We start from the raw sequence: 16,077 nt of genomic DNA, 5'->3' as shown, positions 1-16,077 counted from the left end.
TTACCCTCTGTTGAGCCATAATTCTCCAGTCAAGAAATCGATCAGCCTCAAGGAGGAAGAAGAACAAGGTCTGTTCAGGGGAGTTCCATCAATAGGTAAATCTGACACTTTCCCTTAATCCGAAACAGAAAGGAATCGAAATTGGAAACCCCATAACTCATAATCTTTGAATTCACAAAATTTCTTGACAAAGCCTTACCTTAATCCGATACCTGGCAATATAGTCATGTAGATGAAAGAGTCCTCCTCTGGTCCAAGATCCGGTGAAGAGGAAATGAAATGGACATCCACGGGAAGCAGCTAGGGCACGGGTTCCCCTCACGGCTGAAGACCCATATGCGCAAAGGAAAGCACTCGGTGACGGGAGACAGTGGCTAGATGGACTCGGGCAGTCAGCGGAGGAGAAGGGAGGCTCGGTTGCTACATGGCATCGGCGGTGCGTCGATGCGATCAAGATGCCAGCGGTGGTGGCGCGACAGCGAGGGAGGAATCGGAGAGGAGAGGAAAAGGAATCGCGGCATCCTCGACCTGAAGGGTCGGCTGAGGCACACTGGAGAAGACCGCTGCCGGCAGTGGTGAGCTTGCAGCGGTCGGCGATCGGGCGCCTGAGGAAGGGGTTTGAGATTGGGATCGAGATCGGGGAAGGAGGGAGTTCTCGGCGCTTTCATATGGTTAGGGCATAGTAACAATAAGTTTTATATACTTAGGTTTGCCTAATTAAATCCTAAATACATTCCTCAATCAACTATCACATTTGGGTATTCTAAAGAGGCTTTCTTGCAACGCATAATTAATCCCCTTAAACTACGCCAAACAGACTCCGAAAAATTCCCAAAAAATTTCTAAAAATTCCTAAAAAATCCAATAAGATTATTTGTCCAATAACCTTATTATTTAAATATTATTTGGGTGTTGTATTTTACATGGTGAAATAATACTTCTAAGTGTTTGAGTTCAATGAGTGGTTTTGATTTAATGTTGTATTTGTTGATGGGGTTTGTCAAGTTAAGTAGGTAGATGAAGGTTGAGAAGTTAAACAAAAGAGAGAGGTCCACGTAGACCTTAACGGAATCCATACCTGTTGATTGAATTGTCAATGAGTTAACTAAATACTATAGTTAGCAGATAAGGATCCCACGATCAATATTTTAGTTGATTGACAATTCAAATAACTTGACTAACATTAATGTAAGATTGTTGTTGGAATTTATTCATGACCATTTAGAGGCCTATAAAAAAAAGTACGGAAAGCCTGAAAAATAAGAATTCTCCTAAAGCAAAAAAAAAAGTGTTTATATTCCCCATTCCACAACAAAATTTATTTTCCATTTTTAGTTTGAGAGTTTTAACTTCAAGCTCCATATTTGTTACGAAAGCTTTTTAAAAGGTTTTTTATCTCTAAAAAGTTATATAATTAAAAAATTATAATGACTTTTCTAGGATTGATAGAGAAATAAAAACATTAGGATTTTGATCCATGATAAAATATTTTATATTTATTATTTATGTTTTTTATTTTCACTACTTATTCTTAGTCTTAACAAAATAGAAATGTTTTAACTTTCATATTTGCATTGGAAATATTTTCAAAACACCTCTCTAATCATAAAAAAAAAGTAATGGAAGCTGAAAAAAAAAATCTCCCCTAAAAAAGGTGTTTATGTTCCTCATTTTACCACAAAACTTTTAGATTATAATTAGTCCCATATCGTTAAAATAACAAGAAGTAAAATGTGAAAGTTTCTATTAAAGCATGCGGACATGAACCTTTGCTCCATACTTACCTGGACGAGGTTTATGGGTGATCAAGAAGGCCTATGACCTAGCCCAATGACCTCCATTGCACTTTGGAGGGGCATTGGTCTACCATCTCCCCAAGTTGGGAGAGTGGACGTCATAATTTGTGGTAGTGGGGTACGCGTTCGCGCGACCCTGCCTAAATCTCAAAATAAATTTGTAATTCTAATTTTATTATTATTAATTTATCTTTTTCATGATCTAATCTTATTTAATCATGTTTTAGGTAAATTTGAAACCATATACACTCCTGGGTGATGTTTTGGTGCAATTATATTCAACTAGTTGAGTTGATCAAGTGGTTTTCATTTAATATTTTATTTGATTGAGATTGATAGTGAAGTTTAACATGTATAGATAAAAGAGAGATCCACAAAGATCTTAGCAGATAGAGAAGCTTGAGTGAGGTAGGTGATAATAGAATGCTTTGCTTGAAATTAAAAAAAGGTTCTTTTTCAAGTTAAATCAACTAAAAGAGTTTTCAGTCAGCTGTCAAAGGATGAGTCACGGCTAGTCAACTAGATTCTCAATTGAAATTGACAATAATTATTCATTTTGACTTAAGGTCTCTAACTTTAAGCTCTAAATTTGTTACAAAAGTTTTTCTCACACTAATTATTTCATAGGCTTTTGTGAAAAATTTCTTGCCTAGTTGCCTTTAAACAGTTTCATAAAGGAGAAGGTTTAGTGGTTTTCCGAGGCTGACTTACCTTGTAAGTCCATTGAAACATTAGCGTTTTGAACGATGATAATATTTTTGTGTTTATTGTTTTATGTTTTTGTCGCTTATTTGAGGCTGACTTACCTTGTAAGTCCATTGAAACATTAGCGTTTTGAACGATGATAATATTTTTGTGTTTATTGTTTTATGTTTTTGTCGCTTATTTTAAATATTAACAAGCACAAATGTTTTATATTTGCATTAAAAAGATTTTCCAAATCTCAAGTTTATCCCTACTTAATTATTAAATTAAATTGTTTTGTTTATTTTAATCTTAATTTTATTAATAATAATTATTTTTATATATTAGTTGATTCATTTTATTTAATCATTTTACATACATTCTTATATTTTAAAAAAATTAATATAATCTAAGAAATCCAAAAATACAACTCTATTTCTTGAAAGAAGTTAATTTAAAACTATATAATTAATTAATTAGGTTAATAAAACATATACACTCACTCATGGGTGATGGGTTTATGCTATTATACAACAAGTTCACGAATACCATCAATATTTCAAATTAGTCAATAAGGACCAACCCTACATATGCTTATACTTTTACATCTCTTTAAAAGTCATGGAAAGATCTAGGTTTATTCAATAGATTGTTTAAGAATCATTGATCCAATTAGTTGGGTTAATGAAATCCTAAACTTGCTTGTCGGTGATAAAGTTTTAGATTTTAGTTAGTCCCACATTGCTAATATAGTAAGAAGGAAAGTGTGAAAGTTGCTACTGAACTTTGCTCCATACTGGGACGGGTCTATGGGTGACTTGCAACAATTGGACAGGTCTATGGGTGATCAAGAAGGCCTATGATTTATCATAATGATCTTCATTGTACTTTGGAGTGGCATTGGTCTACCATCTCCATGATTGGGAGATTGGGCGTTATAATTTATGATAGTGTGGTAGTACGTATACGCGCGACCTCTATCCAATTAGTTAATTAGGTTAATAGTGTTGGTGAAATAATACTTCTAAGTGTTTGAGTTGAATGAGTGGTTTTGATTTAATGTTGTATTTGTTGACGGGGTTTGTCAAGTTATGTAGGTAGATGAAGGTTGAGAAGTTAAACACAAAAGAGAGGTCCACATAGACCTTAACGAAATCCATTCCTGTTGATTGAATTGTCAATGAGTTAGCTAAATACTATAGTTAGCAGATAAGGATCCCATGATCAACATTTTAGTTGATTGACAATTCAAATAACTTGACTAACATTAATGTAAGATTGTTGTTGGAATTTATTCATGAACATTTAGAGGCTTATAAAAAAAGTAAGGAAAGCTTGAAAAACAAGAATTCTCTTAAAAAAAAAAAAATGTTTATGTTCCCCATTCCACAACAAAATTTATTTTTCATTTTTCATTTTGAGTTTTGAGTTTGAGGTTTTTAACTTCAAGCTCCATATTTGTTACGAAAGCTTTTTAAAAGGTTTTTTATCTCTAAAAAGTTCTATAATGAAAAAGTTATAATGACTTTTCAAGGATTGATTGAGAAATAAAAACATTAGGATTTTGATCCATGATAAAAAAATTTATATTTATTATTTATGTTTTTTATTTTCACTACTTATTCTTAATCTTAACAAAATAGAAATGTTTTAACTTTCATATTTACATTGGAAATATTTTCAAAACACCTCTCTAATCCTAATAAAAAGTAAGGGAAGCTAAAAAAAAAGAACTCCCCTAAAAAAGGTGTTTATGTTCCTCATTTCATCACAGAATTTATATTTATTTTATTATTTTATTATTTTATTATTTTTTAATTTTGAGCTTAGGTGTTTAGCTTCAAGCTCCATGCATATTTGTTACGAAAGCTTTTTAAAAGATTTCCCTCTCTCTCTCAAAATTTCTATAATGAAAAAGGTATAATGACTTTTCTAAGATGGATTCACCTTGCTGAAAAATAAAAACATTAGGATTTTGATTCATGATAAAATATTTTGTGTTTTTTATTTTCGCTTCTTATTCTTAATCTTAACAAAGTAAAAATGTTTGAACTTTCATATTTGCAACGGAAATATTTTTGAAACATCTAAGTTGCCTCTCTAATCCTAACATAATGAAGTTTTAGATTATAATTAGTCCCATATCGTTAAAATAACAAGAAGTAAAATGTGAAAGCTGTTATTAATGCATGTGGACATGGACTGTTGCTCCATACTTACCTGGATGAGGTTTATGGGCGATCAAGAAGGCCTATGACCTAGCCCAATGACCTCCATTGCACTTTGGAGGGGCATTGGTCTACCATCTCCCCAAGTTGGGAGAGTGGACGTCATAATTTGTGGTAGTGGGGTACGTGTTCGCGCGGCCCTGCCTCAATCCCAAAATAAATTTGTAATTCTAATATTATTATTATTAATTTATCTTTTGCATGATCTAATCTTATTTAATCATGTTTTAAGTATATTTGAAACCATATACACTCCTGGGTGATGTTTTGGTGCAATTGCAAAATTTTGACAAGTTAAAGAAGTCCAAACAAATCAAGATAAAGAAAAGTTGACAAATAGAGAAGTTTAAGTAGGTCAAAAGTTAATTAAGTAATTGATAGTGAGGTTTAACATATATAGATAAAAGAGAGATCCACAAAGATCTTAGCAGATAGAGAAGCTTGGTTGAGGTAGGTGATAATAGGATGCTCTGCTTGACATTAAAAAAAGGTTCTTTTTCGAGTTAAATCAACTAAAAGAGTTTTCAGTCAGCTGTCAAAGGATGAGTCAATCGGCTAGTCAACTAGATTCTCAATTGAAATTGAAATTGACAATAATTATTCATTTTGACTTAAGATATCTAACTTTAAGCTCTAAACTTGTTACAAAAGTTTTTCTCACACTTAAGATTTCATAGGCTTTTGTAAAAGATTTCTTGCCTAGTTGCCTTTAAATAGTTTCATAAAGGAGATGGTTTAGTGGTTTTCCGAGGTTGACTTACCTTGTAAGTCCATAGAAACATTAGCGTTTTAAATCATGATAATATTTTTGTGTTTATTTTTTTTATGTTTTCAACGCTTATTTTTAATATTAACAAGCATAAATGTTTTATATTTGCATTAAAAAGATTTTCCAAACCTCAAGTTTAGCCCTTCTTAATTATTAAATTAAATTGTTTTTTTTATTTTAATCTTAATTTTATTATTAATAATTAATTTTTATATATTAGATGATTGGTTTTATTTAATCATTTCAAATACAATCTTACATTTTCAAAAAATTAATATAATCTAAGAAATCCAAAAATACAACTATATTTCTTGAAAGAAGTTAATTTAAAACTATATAATTATTTAATTAGGTTAACAAAATTTATACACTCACTCATGGGTGATGGGTTGGTGCAATCATACAACGAGTTCACGAATACCATCAATATCTCAAATTAGTCAATAAGGACCAACCCTACATATGCTTATACTTTTACATCTCTTTAAAAGTCATGGTAAGATCTAGGTGTATTCAATAGATTGTTTAAGAATCATTGATCCAATTAGTTGGGTTAATGAAATCCTAAACTTGCTTGTCGGTGATAAAGTTTTAGATTTTAGTTAGTCCCACATTGCTAATATAGTAAGAAGGAAAGTGTGAAAGTTGCAAATGAACTTTGCTCCATACTGGGACGGGTCTATGGGTGACTTGCTAGTATTGGATAGGTCTATGGGTGATCAAGAAGGCCTACGATTTAGCATAATGATCTTCATTGTACTTTGGAGGGGCATTGGTCTACCATCTCCGTGATTGGGAGATTGGATGTTATAATTTATGATAGTGTGGTAGTACGTATACGCGCGACCTCTATCCAATTAGTTAATTAGGTTAATAGTGTTGGTGAAATAATACTTCTAAGTGTTTGAGTTCAATGAGTGGTTTTGATTTATTGTTGCATTTGTTGATGGGGTTTGTCAAGTTAAGTAGGTAGATGAAGGTTGAGGAGTTAAACACAAAAGAGAGGTCCATGCAGACCTTAACGGAATTCATTCGTGTTGATTGAATTGTCAATGAGTTAGCTAAATACTATAGTTAGCAGGTAATGTTGGTGTGGGAAGCATCCGACGATCGAACCCGTGTTTTGATAATGGCAAATGATTCAAAGTTAAGGTTATAATGTGATCTAACAGTTTGAATGAGATTGCAGGAAAGTCCTAAGGAAACTTAGGCAAAAGCCCTAGCTGCAGTTGGGCAGGTAGAAAACCCTAGGGGGTGGTAACCCTAGGTCATAACGGGTGGTAACCCTAGGTCATAGGGGTGGTAACCCTATGCGGAAAGTCTTGGTGGGTCGACGGCTTCAGGCAAAAGTCCTAGGGGGTGGTAACCGTAGGTGAAAATCCTGGTGTCGCGAACCAGGTGGTAGACTGACGGGTCGGGGAGCGGGAGTCAAGCAGAAAGTCTGGAAGCATCGAGCGCCGAGCAAAAGTCTAGTCGATCCGTGGATCTCACTGGCAAAAGGTAACTCTCATGAGAGGAGTAGGTGAAGACGCGTTCCCCGCAGAGGGAACAGTAGGCGTCGGGACGACCTAGGGTTTCCGGTTGAAAATCCGAAGTCAGACCCAAGATAGTCCGGAGACTATCAATATTTTATTCACTATGACTATTATGTGCTAACTTTGTTTTACAGGATATGTGTTTGGGACTAACATATTTTGCAGAAATAAAGGAGCAGTTTTTCACCTCGGATGAACAGTACCCGAGGCGCCTCCATGGAACTTGGAGGCACCTCAGGTACAAGGTGAGGCTGTCTGCGAGAAGGAGCTGGAGGCGCCTTCATAGGGACTGAAGGCGCCTTGGACCGCGGCTTGGAGGCACCTTGGAGTGGCGTTGAAGGCGCCTTCAGGTGGATAACGAGCAGCGGTCAAAGCCTGATCGACAATGGCTGAATCGAGATAAAATCTTGGGTTGGAGGCGCCTTGGAGCTTAATGGAGGCACCTTGAACACCCTTTATAAGGATGTCTCGAGGCAGCAGTAAAAATATAACCTTCTAAGCCATCCTTGTGCAACGAGCTGCTAACGAGACGTTCCGACAAAGCCACAACTTGACATCGACGACCCGGAGCTCAGAATCTTCAGCTTTCTATTGTCGTTGGTATAATTTAGTTATTTCATTTTAATTATTGTACTTCATCTTGTAAACACTTTAACAAAATTATAGTTGTTGCCCAACGTAAATGCTCAACGAGCGTGGGCCTTAGAGTAGGAGTCTCCACAGGCTCCGAACCAAGTAAACGACCTGTGTTAGCGTGTTGTGTTTTCTTTTATTCATTTCCACTGCATTATCTCGATCAAGTTTTAAATCGAACGAAATAGCCACGAGCGCTATTCACCCCCCCCCCCCCTCTAGCGCTTCTCGATCCAACAGATAAGGATCCCATGATCAACATTTTAGTTGATTGACAATTCAAATAACTTGACTAACATTAATGTAAGATTGTTGTTGGAATTTATTCATGACCATTATTTAGAGGCATATAAAAAAAGTAAGGGAAGCTTGAAAAATAAGAATTCTCCTAAAACAAGAAAATGTGTTTATATTCCTCATTTCACAACAAAATTTATTTTTCATTTTTCATTTTGAGTTTGAGGTTTTTAACTTCAAGCTCCATATTTGTTACGAAAGCTTTTAAAAAGGTTTTTTATCTCTAAAAAGTTCTATGATGAAAAAGTTATAATGACTTTTCTAGGATTGATTGAGAAATAAAAACATTAGGATTTTGATCCATGAAAAAATATTTTATATTTATTATTTGTGTTTTTTATTTTCACTACTTATTCTTAATCTTAACAAAATAGAAATGTTTTAACTTTCATATTTGCATTGGAAATATTTTCAAAACACCTCTCTAATTGTCACGCCCCGGGGGAGTCTCTACCAGAAGAAATTTCGGCAGCATCTCCCCTATACGGGTGACAATCTGAAACTTTATACATTGCCCTCAGGGTCACATATACCTCGGCCCACACGGCCAGAACAATAACAATAAATAATAATCAGCAATCATCCATGCAGTTAATAGAAAAACTAAACTAAACCAATAATACAGAAAACCATCTCAAAATCTCCTACTCAACTACACTCATAAAGCTCAAAACTGATTCCCTACTCAACTACACTCATAAAACATAAATCAAAATGATAAAATCAACTCACCCCTTCTGCCGTCCAGGCAGGCATGTAGTAGAACAAATCCAATAAAAATCCATCAACAATAAATTAAACCATGCAACATCCATAGAACCAAACTAGTACAATAAGAAAACCAAAAGGACCAAATGAAAATCCTTGCGATCTGCAAGGGACTAGCGACTAGAACTCTCCAAACAGCCTCAACCTGAAATATAATAATAACCACGGGGTGAGTCAACTCCTCAGCGGGTAATATTGACATGCATAGTAAGAAAATAACAACTAGCACTAATCATGCGTACAGTCTCCTGATATAAGAAAGATAAAATGCAACTGAAATAAACAGGAGAAAATTGTACTAACCAAGACCTGGATATAAGTATAACAAGGTCGTCAGACCGAGAGGTATCAAAATCCTGTATGCATGTCAAACATATGCATCCAACCAATATGCAGCAAACACAAGCAATAAATGCATCAATGCGTATGATGCCAATGACATGTCCTGGTCACCCCTACTCTCCAGTCAGCCGTTTCACACACGATGGTGAGACCGAGTGGGTAGGGCTGTGACAACCGTGCACTTTGCCATCACTGCACCTGAGTGATCGAGTGGACGGGATGCTGTCGGAGTACATCTATCCTCCTACCCCAAATCACAAGTGGGGGAGCGCAATGCTCTCATCTCCCTAAGCAAGTCCAGAGGAGGAATCCCTGCTGGCTACCACGCTACGTCACACTACCCATGAGCAGACCAACAGAGCCAAACAGAGCAAACTGTCTGTCGGCTACCACGCTGCGTCTCCAGACCAGCGGAGCCTAACAGAGCAGAATTGTCTACCGGCTACCATGCTGAGTCACTGGACCAGCAGAGCCTAATAGCAGAACTGCCACACACCTACTTGACATACCACTAACCCATGAGTGGTGGTGTGTGTAGATCAATGTAACTGGCGATGTGCTCAACAATAATAGAGTTGACTATCGCACAGCATGCAATCATGTGAGATGGTGCATGGCACTAAGCATGGAAATATCCTGATCCTGACCATATCTACCTTCATAAAATATGTACCAAAAATATACATGGATCAAATCAGAAGATCTAGATACATTGGTCAGATATGGTATCAAATAAGTCCGGTATATCCTATGGCATAGTATGTCATTACCTTTATGATCATAAGTAATCTGAAGGTATAAACATGAATGCAAACAGGAAACAACCAAAGCATGCACAGGTAATGGATAATGACATACCGATGCAGATATAAAACATAATCATTACTATTTGTTAAAAATCTACTATGCATATCAAATGACAAATCTAAAAGATAAGTCAAGGTACCCGCCTCCAAAAAGAGGATCGTATCCGAAATAGATCCCTCGTCGAGACACCATCTCGAATCGAAGTCCTGTAATAAATCGTACAATTTAGTTAAGTTTAATTATAAGTAAAATAGTTAAACCAAATTATTTTCTCTAGGAACCCTAATTAAATAGTTAATCCCAGTTAACTATCCCTAATCCAAAACTTAGGATTCCATTCCACTGTTTGATTACATTAAAACCTACACATGAACCTAATTCATGTAATCCAAATCCCTACACCATACCTCAATCTTAGCTGCTTGAAGGAGTGATGTCGGAACCAAGAAAACCCCACAGCAACGTAACCTCTCTGTTGGATTCACCCCACGATCACAGAACCTCACCTTACCCTCTTCTTCACTGCCCCCTTCCTCTCCAACCGTGACCTAGATCAGTAGTAAGGAAGAGAAGGATCAAGAATAGAGGAGAAGATCAGGTTGCTTACCCTTGGAGCCCTAAACGCCCCTTTCACGCCGGTGGTCGGTGGATCTGGCTCGATCCAGTGGCATCGAGTGGCAGATCGTGGTCACCGAGCGCTGGTCTTGGACTGCTCTAGCGGAGATCAGTGCGGCAAGGCCCTTACTAGCGTCGAAAATAGAGGCTAGGGCACGGCTTGGAGGGGAAGGAAGAAAAGGATCGACTGCTAGGTTGTTGGTGAGTCTCACACGAAGTGGTGATGACACTTAGGTGATCGTCCGGCGGCAATGGCCAGTGACTGGCGAGAGGGAGACGGCGGTGGTGAAGACATGGAAACTTTCGACGCTGCTCGGCCGTAATAGAGGAAGACATGGGGGATCGACAGAGGCAATCGGGCAAAGGAGGCATTGGTGAGAAACGGCTAGGGCTCGGGGAGGAAGGAGGATGATCGGGTTGGGGAGCTTCGGCGATGAAGTGGAAGAGAAGAGAAGAGGAATGAAATGGCTTTAACTCGCGAGGGGGAAACTGTCGCCGGTTAGGGCACGGGAGGAGATGGCGCGGGCGAGGTGTCGGGTACGCGAGGAGGAAACGAAGGGAAAAGGAGAAAATAAAAAGGAAAATTCAACTTTTCCTAGTTTAAATGGGGTTGCCTAAACAGGCTTTTCCCGGCCCAGTTTTTACCCCCGTAAACTCGTCATACGAGCTCTGAAAAATTCCCGAAAAAATTCTAAAAATTTTAAAAAAATTCCCTTATCATTATTCGACATTTTTTGGTATTTTACATTCTCCCCCACTAATTAAAATTTGGTCCCCTAAATTTCGTTATCTACCATCAGCAAATACTAACAACAGGTAAAGAGTATAAATGTTGAACGGTAAATTAAATCACATGCCTCAAGTGAAAAGACAGGGGTATCGAGCTCGGATAGTATTCTTGAGCTCCAAGGTAGCCTCCTCGTCTGAATGATGTTGTCATCCGACTTTAACCAGCCGGATAGTCTTGTTCCGTAGCTGACACTCTTTCCGGTCCAGAATCTGTACCGCCTCATAAGTGACGTCAGGCAGAACGGGAACTGAGATATCTATTAGCACATGTGTGGGGTCGGGTACATATGTCCTCAGCATAGATACGTGGAATACGTCGTGAAGGCCTGCCAGGGACAGTGGTAGTGCCAGTCGATAAGCTACTGCTCCAATCCTCTCCAAGATCTGGAAAGGACCAATGTACCACAGAGCTAGCTTACCTCTGAGGCCAAATCTTTTTACCCGTTTCGTGGGTGAAACTCGCAGAAATACATGGTCGCCTGTAGAGAACTCCAGGGGTCTCCGTCTCTAATCAGCATAACTCTTCTGGAGGTCCTGCCCCTCTGACATCCTCCATCTGATAATACAGACCAACTCTGCCTCATGCTGAGCTCTATGAGGTCCCAACAGCTGGGCCTCCCCAACCTCATCCCAGAAGGTGGGTGTCCGACAAGGCCTACCATACAACGCTTCAAACGGTGCCATCTGGATAGCCGAATGAAAGTTGTTGTTGTAGGCAAACTCTACCAATGGCAAATGGTCCTCCCAACTGCCTCCGAAATCCAATACACAAGATCTCAGCAACTCCTCTAGAGTCTAAATGGTCCGCTCTGACTGTCCATCAGTCTGCGGATGGAAGGTTGTACTGTAACGGAGTTGAGTGCTCAAGGCCTGCTACATGCTCGGCCAGAATCGAGACGTGAACCGAGGGTCTCTATATGAAATAATAGTCAAAGGAACATCATGTAATCTGATGATCTCCCTGCAATACAGATCCGACAATCGATCCAGGGAATCAGTCTTCCGGATCGCTAAGAAGTGCGCGGATTTGGTTAATCGATCAACGATTATCCAAATTGCGTCATAGCCTCGTCGTGTCCTAGGCAAACCCACCACAAAGTCCATGGTAATGTGTTCTCATTTCCACTCAGGAATAGGAATCCGCTGAAGTAATACGGCAGGTCTCTGGTGCTCAGCCTTCACCTGCTGATAGATAAGACATCTCGCTACAAATTTTGCGATGTCTTTCTTCATATCGTTCCACCAGTAGGAATGCCTCAAATCTCGATACATGCAGGCCCCACCTAGATGGATCCCAAATCGAGAGCGATGAGCCTCCTGAAGTAGCTCCTGTAAGACCGGGTGAGACTGAGGTACGCATAATCTGCCTCGGAAGTATATAATACTCTCCTCATCTCGTGTGAACTATAGGGGATCGGTGGCCGTCTTGAAGGGGGGTTGGATAGACGGCACCCCCAAATCGATCGCTTCCTACATATTCGTTAGTACACAGCGGAAAACAAAGAATACAACCACGAATACAAATATGAAAGCTAAATACTAAGGAAGAGATGCAAACCGCTAACACGTTCGTTTACGTGGTTTGGAGATAACTTGGTCCTACTCCACGGCGTGTCCGTAAAGTGGACGATCCCTTAATCCATCGGTGGATTAGACCCCGGCAAACTCTGGCTAGCTCAACCTCCTTGTGGGTGGAGAAACCTCACCACAACTCCAACCAAGACCTCTTGGAACACAAAGATCTCTTGAACACAAAAGACTACTAATTAGACTTTAACCAAGTCCAATTTCGTCACCTTGGCCGGCTATCCCAAGCTCCTTCTTATAGAGCTTGGAAGAAATCAGCAAGCTTATTTGCCCGTTACCAGTCGACTGGTCCTTGCACCAATTGACTGGTGTCAACCCAACGGCATGCCAACGGCTATCTACCAGTCGACTGATCCTAGCCATTTCAGGCACAGAGAGCTTTTGTGTTCACCACCAGTCGATTGATCCCAGTACCAGTCAACTGGTACATCCCGAGTACATTTCTCTCAGCACTCGGGCCCTCACAACTCACTTGACTCTTCTTTGCAGCTTTGACCTCTTGCCTTCAAGCATACTTCCTTTGGCTCTTGTCCCTCGGATGCATCCAAGCCCGCGGCTCATCTACAATGCCATCCTTCGCGTATACCTCGAAGTTGCTTCCCTCGGCCCTTGTCCTTGCTGCCTTGTCCACGGTCCCTCGGATGCTCCATCCTTCACCGAACCCGAAGCCATCAAGCTGAGTCATATGTGTATCCTGTAAACCTGCACACTCACATACACATATCAAATAACAAAGGTAAACCTAACTTAAACCCTTTACCTAAACACCAAAACACATAGTCGCACGGGCCATTGGGATTGCTCCAACAATCTCCCCCTTTTTGGTGTTTGGCAATACGTTTAAGTTAGGGAAAACACATAGAAAATAAACATGCTAATACAATGGACTTACGATGCCAAGGCTACACACTTGGACTTACACCGCCGAATGGACTTACGTTGCCAAGGCTACACACTTGAACTTACAACGCCGAATGGACTTACGTTGCCAAGGCTACACACTTGGACTTACAATGCCGAAACACTATCCAAAGGCTCCCCCTACACCTACGCTCCCCAATGAGCTAGGATTTTTCCACAAGGCTATTTAAGAACCTATCCCAAGGCTCCCCCTATCGCAAAGGTATTTTCAAGTTTTCTCAATTAAACCTTACTTCTCCCCCTTTGCCTAACATCCAAAAAGTTCTCCAACAATGTCCTAATTATTGAAAACTTGTCACCAAATTGACCCTAAACTCATGTATTCATCCCCCATGGATCTCATACACCTCAACGAGTTAACCTGATCACAAACCAATGCTGAAAACAGTTTCAGACTAATATCAGTCGACTGCCCTTTGGTACCAGTCGACTGCCCCCTTCAACACAACCTTACAGAAGCATTCTGTGGTCGAAAAATACTGTTACCAGTCGACTGGTATCTGCACCAGTCGACTGGTACCCTATTTCTGAAAAAATCAACATTTTCTTACCAACTTCAGAAATGCACCAGAAATTCCACATATCTCCAAAAATTCCCAAATTTTGTGGAGAGGTCTGTTTTACTAGTGTCTACTTGGGAAAAATACATTACAAAATATATCTATCACCAATCCCAAGATTGACATAAAATTCAAAACTAGCTAAATGGTTCAATTAAACCTTGACCTAAAGTCCTAGTTTTGACTTCTTCTTGATGTATTTGCCCATACCAACCCATAATGCATCCCTAGAATTAGTTTATATGGCATCTATACATCCAAAACCAATTATCATGCTATATGACCCCAAATGTCATATTTCTTGCATGAAACACAAACCATGTGTGCCAATTCCCTGAGATTGAGACTCAAATCCGTCTCCAAACCTTTTGGCACATTTCATGACTCATCTAGAATTCCAAGTGTTGGTTGGTCCTAGGAAGATCGTACCGGTTCCACTGTATAAAATTTTGTACAAGTGTCGAACCTTTCCTAAACAACCTATTGTGTTCTTTAGAAGTTAAATTAGGAATCACAAACGGAACTTAACATTATTGATTCTAAATTTAACTTATTTGTTCTTAATGGTTTAGACTTGGATCGCAAGCGGAACTTAACACTATTGATCCAAATCCACCTATGTTATAAATTTAATTAAATATTAATTTCTAAAATTGGCTTCCAGGACTACATGGCGAGACACTAGTCCTTCTTGAGTATGGGATCATCCACCACCGCCTAGACAAAGCCTTTTAAGGAAAGTTAATATTTAATTTTCTTATATAACTCTGGTTTAACCAAAAGGAACAATCGAATCACAAATTCAAAAAGAAAAAAAAACACAAACTCGAATTACAAATTCGAAAAACTAGAATCTAATGCCTCTTGTGTTTGGAATTCTTACAAAGAAAAATAACTAGCATGATGCGGAAAACAATTACTAGTTATACCTTTTCTTTGTATGATAATAACCTCGAGATCTTCTGTCGTATTCCTCACCTCGCCTTGGACGTCGTGTGGGCGACGATCCTCCAAGATGAACACCACCCAAAAGCCTTCTTCCTCCTTCTCTAATATTCGACCACCACCACCACCAAGGAAAAGAGAGTAAGGGGAAAAGAATAGGGAGAGGGGAGAGGGCCGACCACAATGGAGAGCACCGACAAGAGAATAAGAATTGATATATCATGAGGCCTCTCCTCCCCTTCTTTTATATTACTTGCCCAAGGCAAATAAGGAAAGACATTTTACAAAAAATAAAATCTTCCTCTTGTTTTTTCTTTTCCCTTTTAATTTTTCCTTTTCCTTCCTCTTAATTGATTTAATCATCAATCATTGATTCAATTGATTGAATCATGGATGATTGGATGCTTTTAATGGTCGGCCCCTTGCTTGGACACCAAGCAAGGGTGGCTGGTCACATCATCATCAAGAGAAATAATTTTTTATAAAATTTTATAAAAGAAGAAATCCTTTTATAAAATTTTACAAGCTCTCTTTCCTTATGTGGATGTTAAAAAAGGAAAGTTTTTTTTTTTAAATTAAAACCAAAATTTAAAATTTAAAACTTCTCTTCTAAAATTTCCTTTTTTAACATGGTTACAAAAATAGAAAGTTTCAAATTTAAAACATCTCTTCCTTTTTCTAAAACCATGAGGATGGTTAAAAAAGGAAAGTTTTAAAACTTTTAAATTTTCTTTTAAACCATGTGGCCTAATTCAAATAAGGAAAGTTTTATATTTTAAAATCTCTCTTTTAAAACTTGTA

General features: G+C 38.4%; 4 non-coding genes across 4 annotated transcripts; all 4 read left to right on the top strand.

Annotated features, from left to right (window-relative positions):
* Positions 1-1,776: 1,776 nt before the first annotated feature.
* Positions 1,777-1,936, top strand: LOC122018111. The gene has a single exon (XR_006121581.1). It is a non-coding gene; the product is annotated as a U1 spliceosomal RNA (small nuclear RNA).
* Positions 1,937-3,303: 1,367 nt separating this feature from the next.
* Positions 3,304-3,459, top strand: LOC122018141. Its single transcript, XR_006121607.1, has one exon. It is a non-coding gene; the product is annotated as a U1 spliceosomal RNA (small nuclear RNA).
* Positions 3,460-4,692: 1,233 nt separating this feature from the next.
* On the top strand, positions 4,693-4,852 carry LOC122018119. The gene has a single exon (XR_006121588.1). It is a non-coding gene; the product is annotated as a U1 spliceosomal RNA (small nuclear RNA).
* Positions 4,853-6,170: 1,318 nt separating this feature from the next.
* LOC122018138 lies at positions 6,171-6,328 on the top strand. Its single transcript, XR_006121604.1, has one exon. It is a non-coding gene; the product is annotated as a U1 spliceosomal RNA (small nuclear RNA).
* Positions 6,329-16,077: the final 9,749 nt, after the last annotated feature.

The sequence above is a fragment of the Zingiber officinale genome, chromosome 8B (genome assembly GCF_018446385.1).
Source record: "Zingiber officinale cultivar Zhangliang chromosome 8B, Zo_v1.1, whole genome shotgun sequence".
Taxonomy (NCBI): Eukaryota; Viridiplantae; Streptophyta; class Magnoliopsida; order Zingiberales; family Zingiberaceae; genus Zingiber; species Zingiber officinale.
The sequence above is the reverse complement of the archived record's forward strand: the minus strand, read 5'-3'. Positions and strand labels throughout refer to the sequence as shown.